Source organism: Salmo salar, chromosome ssa03 (assembly GCF_905237065.1).
Source record: "Salmo salar chromosome ssa03, Ssal_v3.1, whole genome shotgun sequence".
Classification (NCBI taxonomy): domain Eukaryota; kingdom Metazoa; phylum Chordata; class Actinopteri; order Salmoniformes; family Salmonidae; genus Salmo; species Salmo salar.
Window position 1 is genome coordinate 99576905 of NC_059444.1, and position 12772 is coordinate 99589676.

At 54.9% G+C, this 12772-nt stretch overlaps 1 protein-coding gene across 2 annotated transcripts in view; it reads right to left on the reverse strand.

Moving 5' to 3' along the window:
- The window catches only part of emp2 (epithelial membrane protein 2), a 37549-nt gene that overhangs the window by 23497 nt on the left and 1280 nt on the right, over positions 1-12772 (reverse strand). Inside the window, exon 2 of one of the 2 annotated variants that reach the window (XM_045714268.1) lies at positions 12485-12565. The gene's annotated coding sequence lies outside the window, so the exon portion shown is untranslated. 2 annotated transcript variants of the gene reach the window in all.

Here is a 12772-nt window from a genome sequence, read left to right on the forward strand (position 1 = left end):
CCCCTCCACCCCTCCCTAGGTCTCCCCCTTCACCCCCTCCCTAGGTCTCCGTCCCCACCCCCTAACCTAGGTCTCCCCCTCCACCCCCTCCCTAGGTCTCCCCCTCCACCCCCTCCCTAGGTCTTCCCCTCCACCCCCCTCCCGAGGTCTCCCCCTCCACCCCCTCCCTAGGTCTCCCCCTTCACTACCTCCTTAGGTCTTCCCCTTCACCTCCTCCATAGGTCTCCACCCCCTTCACCCCCTCCCTAGGTCTCCCCCTTCACCCCCTCCCTAGGTCTCCCCCCTTCACTCCCTCCCTAGGTCTCCCCCCTTCACCCCCTCCCTAGGTCTGCCCCTTCACCCCCCTCCCTAGGTCTTCCCCTTCACCTCCTCCATAGGTCTCCACCCCCTTCACTCCTCCCTAGGTCTTCACCCCCTCCCTAGGTCTCCACCCCTCCCTAGGTCTCCCCCTTCACCCCCCTCCCTAGGTCTTCACCCCCTCCCTAGGTCTCCCCCTTCACCCCCTCCCTAGGGCTCCCCCTTCACCCCCTCCCTAGGGCTTCACCCCCTCCCTAGGTCTCCCCCTTCACCCCCTCCCTAGGGCTTCACCCCCTCCCTAGGGCTTCACCCCCTCCCTAGGTCTCCCCCCTTCACCCCCTCCCTAGGGCTTCACCCCCTCCCTAGGTCTCCCCCCTTCACCCCCTCCCTAGGTCTCCCCCCTTCACCCCCTCCCTAGGTCTCCCCCCTTCACCCCCTCCCTAGGTCTCCCCCCTTCACCCCCTCCCTAGGTCTCCCCCCTTCACCCCTCCCTAGGTCTCCCCCTTCACCACCTCCCTAGGTCTTCCCCCTTCACCACCTCCCTAGGTCTCCCCCTTCACCACCTCCCTAGTTCTCCCCCTTCACCCCCTCCCTAGGTCTCCCCCTTCACCCCCTCCCTAGGTCTCCCCTTCACCCCTTCCCTAGGTCTCCCCCTTCACCCCCTCCCTAGGGCTTCACCCCCTCCCTAGGTCTCCCCTTTCACCCCCTCCCTAGGTCTCCCCCTTCACCCCCTCCCTAGGTCTCCCCCTTCACCACCTCCCTAGGTCTCCCCCTTCACCCCCTCCCTAGGGCTTCACCCCTCCCTAGGACTCCCCTTTCACCCCCCTCCCTAGGTCTCCCCCTTCACCCCTCCCTAGGTCTCCCCCTTCACCCCCTCCCTAGGTCTCCCCTTCACCCCCTCCCTAGGTCCGCTTCACCCCCTCCCTAGGTCTCCCCCTTCACCCCCCTCCCTAGGGCTTCACTCCTCCCCTAGGTCTCCCCCTTTCACCACCTCCCTAGGGCTCCCCCTTGGTTCACCACCTCCCTAGGGTTCTCCCCTTCACCCCCTCCCTAGGTCTCCCCCTTCACCCCCCTCCCTAGGTCTCCCCCTTCACCCCCTCCCTAGGTCTCCCCCTTCACCCCTCCCTAGGGCTTCACCCCCTCCCTAGGTCTCCCCTTTCACCCCCTCCCTAGGTCTCCCCCTTCACCCCCTCCCTAGGTCTCCCCCTTCACCACCTCCCTAGGTCTCCCCCTTCACCCCCTCCCTAGGGCTTCACCCCCTCCCTAGGACTCCCCTTTCACCCCCTCCCTAGGTCTCCCCCTTCACCACCTCCCTAGGTCTCCCCCTTCACCACCTCCCTAGGTCTCCCCCTTCACCCCCCTCCCTAGGGCTTCACCCCCTCCCTAGGGCTTCACCCCCTCCCTAGGTCTTCCCCACCTTCACCACCTCCCTAGGTCTTCACCCCCTTCACCACCTCCCTAGGTCTCCCCCTTCACCACCTCCCTAGGTCTTCCCCCTTCACCACCTCCCTAGGGCTTCACCACCTCCCTAGGGCTTCACCACCTCCCTAGGGCTTCACCACCTCCCTAGGGCTTCACCCCCTCCCTAGGGCTTCACCCCCTCCCTAGGGCTTCCCCACCTTCACCACCTCCCTAGGTCTCCCCCTTCACCTCCTCCATAGGTCTCCACCCCTTCACCCCCTCCCTAGGTATCCCCCTTCACCCCCTCCCTAGGTCTCCCCCTTCACCCCCTCCCTAGGTCTCCCCCCCTTCACCCCCTCCCTAGGTCTCCCCCTTCACCCCCTCCCTAGGTCTCCCCCTTCACCCCCTCCCTAGGTCTACCCCTTCACCCCCTCCCTAGGTCTTCCCCTTCACCTCCTCCATAGGTCTCCACCCCCTTCACTCCTCCCTAGGTCTTCACCCCCTCCCTAGGTCTCCCCCTTCACCCCCTCCCTAGGTCTTCACCCCCTCCCTAGGTCTCCCCCTTCACCCCCTCCCTAGGGCTTCACCCCCTCCCTAGGGCTCCCCCTTCACCCCCTCCCTAGGTCTCCCCCTTCACCCCCTCCCTAGGGCTTCACCCCCTCCCTAGGTCTCCCCCCTTCACCCCCTCCCTAGGTCTCCCCCCCTCCCTAGGTCTCCCCCCTTCACCCCCTCCCTAGGTCTCCCCCTTCACCCCCTCCCTAGGTCTTCACCCCCTTCACTCCTCCCTAGGTCTTCACCCCCTTCACTCCTCCCTAGGTCTCCCCCTTCACCCCCTCCCTAGTTCTTCCCCTTCACCCCCTCCCTAGGTCTCCCCCTTCACCCCCTCCCTAGGTCTCCCCCTTCACCCCCTCCCTAGGTATTCCCCACCTTCACCACCTCCCTAGGTCTCCCCCTTCACCACCTCCCTAGGTCTCCCCCTTCACCCCCTCCCTAGGTCTCCCCCTTCACCCCCTCCCTAGGGCTTCACCCCCTCCCTAGGTCTCCCCTTTCACCCCCTCCCTAGGTCTCCCCCTTCACCCCCTCCCTAGGTCTCCCCCTTCACCCCCTCCCTAGGTCTCCCCCTTCACCCCCTCCCTAGGTCTCCCCCTTCACCACCTCCCTAGGTCTCCCCCTTCACCCCCTCCCTAGGGCTTCACCCCCTCCCTAGGACTCCCCTTTCACCCCCTCCCTAGGGCTTCACCCCCTCCCTAGGGCTTCACCCCCTCCCTAGGTCTTCCCCACCTTCACCACCTCCCTAGGTCTCCCCCCTTCACCACCTCCCTAGGTCTCCCCCTTCACCACCTCCCTAGGTCTTCCCCCTTCACCACCTCCCTAGGGCTTCACCACCTCCCTAGGGCTTCACCCACCCTCCCTAGGGCTTCACCCCCTCCCTAGGGCTTCACCCCCTCCCTAGGGCTTCACCCCCTCCCTAGGGCTTCACCCCCTCCCTAGGTCTTCCCCACCTTCACCACCTCCCTAGGTCTCCCCCTTCACTCCTCCCTAGGTCTCCCCCTTCACTCCTCCCTAGGTCTTCACCCCCTACACTCCTCCCTAGGTCTTCACCCCCTTCACTCCTCCCTAGGTCTTCACCCCTCCCTAGGTCTCCCCCTTCACCCCCTCCCTAGGTCTCTCCCTTCACCCCCTCCCTAGGTCTTCACTCCTTCCCTAGGTCTCCCCCGTCACCCCCTCCCTAGGTCTCCCCCTTCACCCCCCTCCCTAGGTCTCCCCCTTCACCCCCCTCCCTAGGTCTCTCCCTAGGTCTCCCCCCTTCACCCCCCTCCCTAGGTCTCCCCCTTCACCCCCTCCCTAGGTCTTCAATCCTTCCCTAGGTCTCCCCCGTCACCCCCTCCCTAGGTCTCCCCCTTCACCCCCTCCCTAGGTCTCCCCCTTCACCCCCTCCCTAGGTCTCCCCCTTCACCCCCTCCCTAGGTCTCCCCCTTCACCCCCTCCCTAGGTCTCCCCCTTTCTCCACCTCCCTAGGTCTCTTCCTTCACCACCTCCCTAGGTCTCCCCCTTCACCACCTCCCTAGTTCTCCCCCTTCACCACCTCCCTAGGGCTTCACCCCTCCCTAGGTCTACCCCTTCAATCCCTCCCTAGGTCTCCCCCTTCACTTCCTCCCTAGGTCTCCCCCTCCACCCTAGGTCTCCACCTCCACCTCCTCCCTAGGTCTCCACCTCCACCTCCTCCCTAGGTCTCCCCCTCCACCCTAGGTCTCCACCTCCACCCTAGGTCTCCACCTCCACCTCCTCCCTAGGTCCCCACCTTCACCTCCTCCCTAGGTCTCCCCCTCCACCTCCTCCCTAGGTCTCCACCTCCACCTCCTCCCTAGGTCTCCCCCTTCACCACCTCCCTAGGTCTCCCCCTTCACCACCTCCCTAGGTCTCCCCCTTCACCCCCCTCCCTAGGTCTCCCCCTTCACCCCCTCCCTAGGTCTCCCCCTTCACCCCCTCCCTAGGTCTCCCCCTTCACCCCCCTCCCTAGGTCTCCCCCTTCACCACCTCCCTAGGTCTCCCCCTTCACCTCCTCTCTAGGTCTTCACCCCCTACACTCCTCCCTAGGTCTTCACCCCCTTCACTCCTCCCTAGGTCTTCACCCCTCCCTAGGTCTCCCCCTTCACTCCTCCCTAGGTCTTCACCCCCTACACTCCTCCCTAGGTCTTCACCCCCTTCACTCCTCCCTAGGTCTTCACCCCTCCCTAGGTCTCCCCCTTCACCCCCTCCCTAGGTCTTCACTCCTTCCCTAGGTCTCCCCGTCACCCCCTCCCTAGGTCTCCCCCTTCACCCCCTCCCTAGGTCTCCCCCTCCCTAGGTCTCCCCCTTCACCCCCTCCCTAGGTCTCCCCCTTCACCCCCTCCCTAGGTCTCCCCCTTCACCCCCTCCCTAGGTCTCCCCCCTTCACCCCCTCCCTAGGTCTCCCCCTTCAACACCTCCCTAGGTCTCCCCCTTCAACACCTCCCTAGGTCTCCCCCTTCACCACCTCCCTAGGTCTCCCCCTTCACCACCTCCCTAGGGCTTCACCCCCTCCCTAGGTCTCCCCCTTCACCCCCTCCCTAGGGCTTCACCCCCTCCCTAGGTCTTCACCCCCTCCCTAGGTCTTCCCCACCTTCACCACCTCCCTAGGTCTCCCCCTTCACTCCTCCCTAGGTCTTCACCCCCTACACTCCTCCCTAGGTCTTCACCCCCTACACTCCTCCCTAGGTCTTCACCCCCTTCACTCCTCCCTAGGTCTTCACCCCTTCATCCTCCCTAGGTCTCCCCCTTCACCCCCTCCCTAGGTCTCCCCCTTCACCCCCTCCCTAGGTCTCCCCCTTCTCCACCTCCCTAGGTCTCCCCCTTCTCCACCTCCCTAGGTTTCTCCCCCTTCACCACCTCCCTAGGTTTTCCCCCCTTCACCACCTCCCTAGGTTTTCCCCCCTTCACTCCTCCCTAGGTCTTCACCCCTCACCTCCCTAGGTCTACCCCCTTCACCCCTCCCTAGGTCTCCCCTTCACCCCCTCCCTAGGTCTTCCCCACCTTCACCACCTCCCTAGGTCTCCCCCTTCACCCCCTCCCTAGGTCTCCCCTTCACCCCCTCCCTAGGTCTACCCCTTCAACCCCTCCCTAGGTCTCCCCCTTCACCACCTCCCTAGGTCTCCCCCTTCACCACCTCCCCTAGGTCTCCCCCTTCACCACCTCCCTAGGTCTCCCCCTTCACCACCTCCCTAGGTCTCCCCCTTCACCCCCTCCCTAGGTCTCCCCCTTCACCCCCTCCCTAGGTCTCCCCCTTCAACACCTCCCTAGGTCTCCCCCTTCAACACCTCCCTAGGTCTCCCCCTTCACCACCTCCCTAGGTCTCCCCCTTCACCACCTCCCTAGGTCTCCCCCTTCACCACCTCCCTAGGTCTCCCCCCTTCACCACCTCCCTAGGTCTCCCCCTTCACCACCTCCCTAGGTCTCCCCCTCCACCTCCTCCCTAGGTCTCCCCCTTCACCACCTCCCTAAAACAACATGACCCGTGTTTAGCAGTAAAAAGTTGTATTCCTTCATGGGTCATTTGATTTAGTTTCCTTTATTTTGTTTCAACCGTCCTTAGAGGGTGTGTGTGTGTGTGTGTGTGTGTGTGTGTGTGTGTGTGTGTGTGTGTGTGTGTGTGTGTGTGTGTGTGTGTACACATTCCTGGGGTGACAAGCGGCAGGTCTGAGAAATGACTACCACGTGTATCAACAAATTGGCGAAGGCACGAGAACAGTCCGCAGCACCCGGCCTCACCCTACTAGAATCTGGAGTCAAATGTCTACTGTTTACTGATGATCTGGTGCTTCTGTCACCAACCAAGGAGGGCCTACAGCAGCACCTAGATCTTCTGTATAGATTCTGTCAGACCTGGGGCCCCGACAGACCTGGGGCCCCGACAGACCTGAACTCCCGACAGACCTGGGGCCCCGACAGACCTGGGGCCCCGACAGTAAATCTCAGTACGACAAAAATAATGGTGTTCCCCAAAAAAGGTCCAGTCGCCAGGACCACAAATACAAATTCCATCTAAACACCGTTGCCTTGGAGCACACAACAAACTATACATACCTCGGCCTAAACATCAGCACAACAGGTAACTCCCTCACAACAAACTATACATACCTCGGCCTAAACATCAGCACTACAGGCAACTCCCTCACAACAAACTATACATACCTCGGCCTAAACATCAACACTACAGGTAACTCCCTCACAACAAACTATACATACCTCAGCCTAAACATCAGCACTACAGGTCACTTCCACACAACAAACTATACATACCTCGGCCTAAACATCAGCACTACAGGTAACTCCCTCACAACAAACTATACATACCTCGGCCTAAACATCAGCACTACAGGGTAACTCCCACACAACAAACTATACATACCTCGGCCTAAACATCAGCACTACAGGGTAACTCCCTCACAACAAACTATACATACCTCGGCCTAAACATCAGCACTACAGGTAACTCCCTCACAACAAACTATACATACCTCGGCCTAAACATCAGCGACACAGAGTAACTCCCTCACAACAAACTATACATACCTCGGCCTAAACATCAGCACTACAGGGTAACTCCCTCACAACAAACTATACATACCTCGGCCTAAACATCAGCGACACAGGGTAACTCCCTCACAACAAACTATACATACCTCGGCCTAAACATCAGCACTACAGGTAACTCCCTCACAACAAACTATACATACCTCGGCCTAAACATCAGCGACACAGGGTAACTCCCTCACAACAAACTATACATACCTCGGCCTAAACATCAGCGACACAGGGTAACTCCCTCACAACAAACTATACATACCTCGGCCTAAACATCAGCACTACAGGTCACTTCCACACAACAAACTATACATACCTCGGCCTAAACATCAGCACTACAGGGTAACTCCCACACAACAAACTATACATACCTCGGCCTAAACATCAGCTCTACAGGTCACTTCCACACAACAAACTATACATACCTCGGCCTAAACATCAGCACTACAGGGTAACTCCCTCACAACAAACTATACATACCTCGGCCTAAACATCAGCACTACAGGTAACTCCCTCACAACAAACTATACATACCTCGGCCTAAACATCAGCACTACAGGGTAACTCCCTCACAACAAACTATACATACCTCGGCCTAAACATCAGCACTACAGGGTAACTCCCTCACAACAAACTATACATACCTCGGCCTAAACATCAGCACTACAGGGTAACTCCCTCACAACAAACTATACATACCTCGGCCTAAACATCAGCGACACAGGGTAACTCCCTCACAACAAACTATACATACCTCGGCCTAAACATCAGCACTACAGGGTAACTCCCTCACAACAAACTATACATACCTCGGCCTAAACATCAGCACTACAGGGTAACTCCCTCACAACAAACTATACATACCTCGGCCTAAACATCAGCGACACAGGGTAACTTCCACAAAGCTGTGAAGGATCTGAGAGACAAAGCAAGAAGGGCCTTCTATGCCATCAAAAGGAACATAAAATTCAACATACCAATTAGGATCTGGCTAAAAATACTTGAATCAATTATAGAACCCATTGCTTTCTATGGTTGTGAGGTCTGGGGTTCCGCTCACCAACCAAGAATTCACAAAATGGGACAAACACCAATATGGAAAAACATCCTCCATGTATAACACAAAATAATGCATGCAGAGCAGAATTAGGCCGATACCCGCTAATTATCAACATCCAGAAAAGAGCCGTTCAATTCTACAACCACCTAAAAGGAAGCGATTCCCAAACCTTCCATAACAAAGCCATCACCTACAGAGAGATGAACCTGGAGAAGAGTCCCCTAAGCAAGCTGGTCCTGGGGCTCTGTTCACAAACACAAACAGACCCCACAGAGCCCCAGGACAGCAGCACAATTAGACCCCACAGAGCCCCAGGACAGAAACACAAACACACCCCACAGAGCCCTCACCTACAGAGAGATGAACCTGGAGAAGAGTCCCCTAAGCAAGCTGGTCCTGGGGCTCTGTTCACAAACACACCCCACAGAGTCCCAGGACAGCAACACAAACACACCCCACAGAGCCCCAGGACAGCAACACAAACACACCCCACAGAGCCCCAGGACAGCAACACAAACAGACCCCACAGAGCCCCAGGACAGCAACACAAACACACCCCACAGAGCCCCAGTACAGCAACACAAACACACCCCACAGAGCCCCAGTACAGCAACACAAACACACCCCACAGAGCCCCAGTACAGCAACACAAACAGACCCCACAGAGCCCCAGTACAGCAACACAAACAGACCCCACAGAGCCCCAGGACAGCAACACAAACAGACCCCACAGAGCCCCAGTACAGCAACACAAACAGACCCCACAGAGCCCCAGGACAGCAACACAAACAGACCCCACAGAGCCCCAGGACAGCAACACAAACAGACCCAAACAAATCATGAGAAAACTAAAAGATAATTACTTGACACATTGGAAAGAATCAACAAAAAACGGAGCAAACTAGAATGCTATTTGTACCTAAACGGAGAGAACACTGTGGCAGAATACCTGACCACTGTGACTGACCCAAAATGAAGGAAAGCTTTGACTATGTACAGACTCAGTGAGCATAGCCTTGCTATTGAGTAATAGCTGGGATCAAACCAGGGTCTGTAGTGACGCCTCCTAGCACTGTGATACAGCTTGGGATCGAACCAGGGTCTGTAGTGACGCCTCCTAGCACTGTGATGCAGTGCCTTAGACCGCTGTGATACAGCCTGGAATCGAACCAGGGTCTGTAGTGCCGCCTCTAGCACTGTGATGCAGTAGCTTAGACCGCTGCACCACTCAGGAGGCTCTAGAACTGTGCGTTCTGACCCCGGTACAGAACAGAACCGTGGGTTCTGACCCCGGTACTCCGTTATCCCCAAAGCAGCCCTGCACTACAACACCTGATTCAACTACATATCTAATGAACCATGAAACAGCCTCCTCATCTTCCTCCTCCTCAGCTTGGTCAGGTCTCTGTGTGAAGCACAGTGTTCCTCTTCCTCCTCCTCCTCCTCATCAGGTCTGTGTGTGAAGCACAGTGTTCCTCTTCCTCCTCCTCTTCATCAGATCTCTGTCTGCAGTACAGTGTTCCTCCTCCTCTTCATCAGGTCTCTGTCTGCAGTACAGTGTTCCTCCTCCTCTTCATCAGGTCTCTGTCTGCAGTACAGTGTTCCTCCTCCTCCTCTTCATCAGGTCTCTGTCTGCAGTACAGTGTTCCTCCTCCTCCTCTTCATCAGGTCTCTGTCTGCAGAACAGTGTTCCTCCTCCTCCTCTTCATCAGGTCTCTGTCTGCAGTACAGTGTTCCTCCTCCTCTTCATCAGGTCTCTGTCTGCAGAACAGTGTTCCTCCTCCTCCTCTTCATCAGGTCTCTGTCTGCAGTACAGTGTTCCTCCTCCTCCTCTTCATCAGGTCTCTGTCTGCAGAACAGTGTTCCTCCTCCTCCTCTTCATCAGGTCTCTGTCTGCAGTACAGTGTTCCTCCTCCTCCTCTTCATCAGGTCTCTGTCTGCAGTACAGTGTTCCTCCTCCTCCTCTTCATCAGGTCTCTGTCTGCAGTACAGTGTTCCTCCTCCTCCTCTTCATCAGGTCTCTGTCTGCAGTACAGTATCAGAGCTTGTGGAAATTATTCTGACTCCTGTCACTAGTATCCAGCTTAATGTTTTATAGCACTGGAATATGTTATAGCCATATGCTGCTACTGCTGCCAATGTGCTGTGTGTGTGTGCGTGTCTCTGCAGTAGTAACAGGTTTCCTGTGAGTCCAACACATCTTCAGTTCATTCAATATCAACTGGGACACACACACACACACACACACACACACACAGTAAAAGAGGAGCGACCGCTAAATGCTCTGCCAGACTGGCTCATGGACGACAGATGAGTGTCGTTGACGTTCTTTCACCAAATGGCAAAAAACACACGGAACTGATGGAGAGAAGAGATGAGAGAGGAGAAGAGAGAAGAGGAGAGGAAGGAGATGAGGAGAGGGAAGGAGGTGAGAGGAAATGAGGTGAGAGGAAATGAGGTGAGAGGAAATGAGGTGAGAGGAAATGAGGTGAGAGGAAATGAGGTGAGAGGAAATGAGGTGAGAGGAAATGAGGTGAGAGGAAATGAGGTGAGAGGAAATGAGGTGAGAGGAAATGAGGTGAGAGGAAATGAGGTGAGAGGAAATGAGGTGAGAGGAAATGAGGTGAGAAGAAACGAGAGGAAGGAGATGAGGAAATGAGAGGAAGGAAATGAGGAAATGAGAGGAGAGGGGAGAGAAGCAGTACTAACTGAGATAGGTAGACCTCAGGAGTAGGCAACCCCCCCCCTCTTGGAGAGCTACCCTCTAACAGGGTTTTGTTCCAGCCCTGCTCTAAAACACCTGGTTTAGTAATCAGCTGCTTCTCAGGTATTTGCCAAAATCAGGTGTATTAGAGCAGGGCTGGAGCAAAATTGGGCATGTATAGTAGATGTGAGGCTGACTCACGCTCTTAAAATCCCCTTCGCCTAATGGTGGGGATACTCCTTCGCCTAATGGTGGGGATACTCCTTCGCCTAATGGTGGGGATACTCCTTCGCCTAATGGTGGGGATACTCCTTCGCCTAATGGTGGGGATACTCCTTCGCCTAATGGTGGGGATACTCCTTCGCCTAATGGTGGGGATACTCCTTCGCCTAATGGTGGGGATACTCCTTCGCCTAATGGTGGGGATACTCCTTCGCCTAATGGTGGGGATACTCCTTCGCCTAATGGTGGGGATACTCCTTCGCCTAATGGTGGGGATACTCCTTCACCTAATGGTGGGGATACTCCTTCACCTAATGGTGGGGATACTCCTTCACCTAATGGTGGGATACTCTTCACCTAATGGTGGGATACTCTTCACCTAATAGTGGGATACCCTTCACCAACAGTTTCCCAATCAAGAGTCCAGGGTTCAGATCCCACCTGTGACACATACATGCACACACAGCACCAACTGCTATCTAACATTCTGAACAGCTTGGGACAAGCCTGAGATAGCAGAGAGAGACAGAGACAGAGAGAGAGAGACAGACAGACAGAGAGGAAATTGTTATGTTCCACAGCAGGGAAAAAGGAACCATGGAAAATTGTGGACAATATCAACAGTAAAATGTGGAAGAAGATGTATATAAGACTATAAAACAACTTTTTTGTTCAAACTATATATACACACAAATCAAAACTTAAAAGAAGAAATAACATGGAATCAAGGACACTATTTAACCTGTCAATCATGTAATGTCGTTATAAACTCACATGTATTCATGTGAAAGTTGATTTGTATTTATGGGAATTATTTATGATTGTAAAATGTGAAAAACATCAATAAAATTCTCTCTCTCTCTCACACACACACACACACACACACAGTGCAGCCATTTCCCTGACCTAGTGTTGCTACATGAGGTCCATTCATCAAATCAATGATGTTATTAGTCACATACACATGGTTTGCAGATGTTAATGTGAGTGTAGCGAAATGCTACATCCACCCATCCATCCATCCATCCATCCATCCATCCATCCATCCAATCATTCACTCAAGTTTCACAACTACAGCTTACGATAGGGAGAGTAAACACAATTCTACTCTCTCTGTCTGGGGACTTACAACAGTAACAACATATGATGTCATCTTCACCCAGACAAAGGGATTTAGAATGATTAGAACATTTAGAACGTTACAGATATATAAAATAGAATCCCAACAAGATCTCACAGTTTTTATCAATTTGAACTTCAGATTCTGACGTTTATCCACGTTTCTCCAAACGTCAAAATTTCTAAGTTAAGGGTTAAAAATGGTTAAGTTAACCGTTAAGGTTTTGGATAGGGTTCAAAAAAAAAACGACTGGGATGGAACGTTCTGATCCAGACTCATGGGATTCCAGGTTTTCAAGGCATTCCCCCCCCCGAGGACATAGACAGACGGCCAATTTCTTAGTCAATGGAATGCATGGAGCTGAAATGATTCGTGCGCGACAGATGGGCCTGTCTGGCAGTGTGTCTTCTAAACCGTGCAGACTAAACCGCTCTAAAAACGTTCTGTCTCCGTTTTCATTGCTCTGTTAATGAATTAAAATGCGTTCTTTTACTTAAGTCTAACAGAAACAGTAAGGCAACATTTAAAATGTGTTTTGTTGTTATATACAGTAAATTCCCATGGGGCGCAAACGTACATTTCTTTGAATGACGCTCATTCCTGAAGTTCCTTTAGTTCAGACATTCCAGTACGACTCTTTGACCACACGGGGGCGCCACTAGGAAGAAGAAAGCAGGGGAAGGGTTATCCGTCAACGGAGAAAGTCTTGGCCGCCACCGTCTCTGAGCGTTCCTCCCACTAGGGTTATAAATCATCAGATTAAACCCAATGGTGTATATAAAACTCTGGATTGATGATGCTATGTATTGGCCATTGAGCAGCTTTGAAGCCACCTGTCGGCCATATTGGAACTCCCCTTTGTCGG